Here is a 3,602-nt window from a genome sequence, read left to right as displayed (position 1 = left end):
AGTTAGAACATACTCTTTCTATGCTCCTGTGTGCTGTTCGCACGGTCACCACCAGCCGCAACTGCCTCGCTTATGGGCGCCTTGCTGCTCGTCGACGGCGAACAATGACGCCCTTGGTGTGAGCTAGTGTGTCTCGTGCTCAACCACCAGCGCAAGGTGGCCGGATTTGAGCTCGGTGCATCGCTGTCGATGTGGAAGCCGAACGCACACGACGTGTTCGACAAAATGTATCCCATGGAGAAAGATAAAGATTAGATGAGGTTGCAGTCAACTCGAGCTGTTCGAGTCAAAACTGGGACAGGTCAGCTCAATATAGTTTGGTTTCTAGTTTTGGACCAAAATTATTCATTTTTGAGACATGAGGGACCATTTGTAGACTTTTGGTAAATTTGAGAGACTAAAAACATACAGAGGGACCATAGTACTTTTCTCTAAAAAAAACTATGTTCAAAGGTTACAGAATCAGCACAACTGGCAAACACTCGGACCATTTACGTAGTTGCAGCATCATCTCAAGTTCAACTAGCAAATGTTCCAATCAGAAGTATAGATTTACACAGTTACGTCATCAGCACAACTAGCAAACATTCCTAGCAGAGTTACAGCAGAATGAACAACGATTTACACAGCTGAACTAGCAGACTTTCCGAGCAGGGTTACAGCATCATCAGCAGAGGCTTACTTCCATCATCATCTCAAACAACTAACATTAGCGGTAGAGTTACAGGCACCAACAGAGTTGCCGATATGGACTGCCACCTCAAATTGTATTATGTTCGAAGGATACACCATCACCACAATTGACAAACACCCGGAGCAGAGTTACAGCAGAGTAAGCAAAGACTTACATTGTTGCAACATTCCAAGCAGCATTATCAGCAGGAGCATCTCAAATGCAGTAGCAAATTTTCCTAGTAGAATCAGCAACAATTTATAGAGTCACAACACCAGCTCAACTAACATTCGCCATTCGGAGGAGGATTACATCATGGGCACCAAAACTGCAACATCAGTGGTATTGTAGGCGTAAGCATAAGGAGGTCAGTCACTGCATCTTCGGGCATGCAGGGCAGCACCGCACCATCAGCCCACCGGGCACAAAGCTCTGGAAATATGGTCTTGCTTGGAATGCAATGAAGGTTCACAGGAGAGTTACCACCTCACAGGGATAAGGACACCAAGCATGCTGGATATATGGCCTAATCCACCATTGCACCCTGTAGGCAGAAGCGCCAAGTCACGCGCTGAATTAGCAAGCAAGCCAACATCGTAAAGGCATGGGAAACATGCAGCCCGGCTAATAACAAAATCTCTGTAGGCCAGAGGAAGGTCAACCGGGGAAAGAAAGGCCTTGATGAGGCAAGCAATGCCATACGCCCCATGTACTGTGACCTAGACCGTATTGGGGCGGTGGGTCACTCCAGAGGAAGCTAAAACGCAAGCCAGTTGACGAGGGCACATGTATGCATCTTCATCAGCACCGTCCAGCCTCAGGTTGAAGCTGAATTGCCAGACTCGCCCATGCCCCAAGACCCCCTCAGCATTCATGAACACTATGAGCAGATCAAACCTTTCAACATTGTCCATCACTTTCTTCATTCTCTCATAGTTGGATTGAGCTCCGGCAGAGGTACCTATGATGTCTTGCGATGCTAGTAAGAGTACCTAGCACAGAAGTTTAGATAGCATTGATTAGTCAGTCAGCTGTGACTAATCAACAAGCATGTAAACACAAGTAAACCAACAAGCAGGCATGAATTAATGAGTCAAAACTATTTTATTTCTAACTAAGAAAGACAGGAATCTACCTGCACTGCGACGAACTGAAAATTGTTCCCCACAAGGTTAGAGATATGTGCTGCCTCCTCATCATAGTTCTATGTCGTAACCTTTAAGACATTGATGCCAGAATCATTCACTGATTTCCCGCAAGTCATGAAAAGCTCTAGCTCCTCCAGACCAGATAGCAAACCCATTCTGGACACTATGTTAGTCTTGGATGAGATCTACACAATCTTGGTGAAGCAGCCAAGTGTCAGCAGAGCGTCGGACCCTACAAAGTGTTCCTCTCCTTGCCTCTATACACCAAGCAACTTTGCCAACTTGGTTAGCTTGCCAGCAAACCTTGGCTGCACTAGCCGAGCAAGCAACTTGACATCGTAGAACAATGGAAACTTGTCACGAAACACATGTAGAAATGTGTGCTTGTCCGAGGGAAATACTCCCCTACCTCGGCAATAAGCAACCTGAGAAGGAATCCCACATCCCTGTCTCCATGGAAGGTGTCGTGGAATTTTCACGACAGATGTCCTCGTGGAAGGACTTAGTTGTGGAGCCATTGCGACAAGGCCTTAAGCTGCCTTTGGGCTTGGCCCTTTAACAAGCCTGTATTATGAATCACCATCTTTAATACACTCTTGGGCTTCAAGGAGATGAACCGCCATTGGGATATACCCGGCCCCTCCTGGACGGGTTATATCCAATAGTCATATCCCCAACATTAGGCCCTAGGTTGATTTGAACTTGTTCATGTCAATCTTCAACACTTGGAAAAAATCCTTCTTCGTTTTCCTGTGAAATATTCTAACCCACCATGACGTCACCTCCTGAAATTGCGGTAACCCGCCATGACATCACCTATTATTAATACCACATACGGCCCAAATCTTTAATAAATCTTTCCGTTTAATGTACCTCCGAAAATCGAGGCGCCCGTGCCGTCACATATCCATTTTCTTGTCTCCTCGATTCCTGCACACACCACTTATCCCTTCAGCCTTATAAATAGGGTCACGGGTCCTATTTTCATTCTCCCCTTTTGCCTTCTCTCCTTGCTCTTCCTCCTCGCAACGCTCCAGCGCGTCCGAGCTCTGCCACCGTCGACCTTCGTCTCCTGCCTCGACTCCGGCCGCTGCATCACCCTGAACAGACCAGAACATCGCGGCGCCCCTCCGCTGTCCATCAGCGTCGGTAAGCCTTCCCCTTCCCTTTTGATAAATCTGTCTTAGGGCTTCCTTGTTCATCGTCGTTCATCACCGTTCTTCCTTCTCTTGCTTAGATTCATAGTTTTGATCTGAACAATGGCACCAATCTTGTGCGGTAGCAGCTTTAGCACTAGGTTTTTAATATCAGAATATATCCCCATTGCAAATAGATCTCATCTGGACATCCCCACTTTTCGGCCACCGCCACCTTAAAGTTAGATTTTATTTCATTTTTCTGAACAGCTGCAGATCCAATCTTATAGCTTCAACTTGTGAAACATGTTTGTCCCAACACTTAGTAGAATTTGCTCTTGTTAGATTTTGAATATCCGTGCTGGTCATGGCGGCTTACATCACCGGCTTACATTTACCCATATATCATTAGGCCCCATCTTAGCCGCCATTCCGACTATATACCGTAGCTTTTACTTTCGGCTTAAAGGAATGTATTAACTTAAACCGGCAAACCTTTCTTCTTTTTTAGGCTTCTTTGTTCACAATGCCGCCAAAGACAGTCACTTCATGTAACTGGGTTCCCTCCATCATTACTGAGGGCACACTCAAAGATTTTGTCAAAATCGGGTATTTGCCAGCCAAAAATGTCATGCATTCACGCGC

This window comes from Triticum urartu, chromosome 3A (assembly GCF_056163025.1).
Source record: "Triticum urartu cultivar PI428250 chromosome 3A, HENAU_Tu73, whole genome shotgun sequence".
In the NCBI taxonomy this organism is placed as follows: Eukaryota; Viridiplantae; Streptophyta; class Magnoliopsida; order Poales; family Poaceae; genus Triticum; species Triticum urartu.
The sequence above is the reverse complement of the archived record's forward strand: the minus strand, read 5'-3'. Positions refer to the sequence as shown.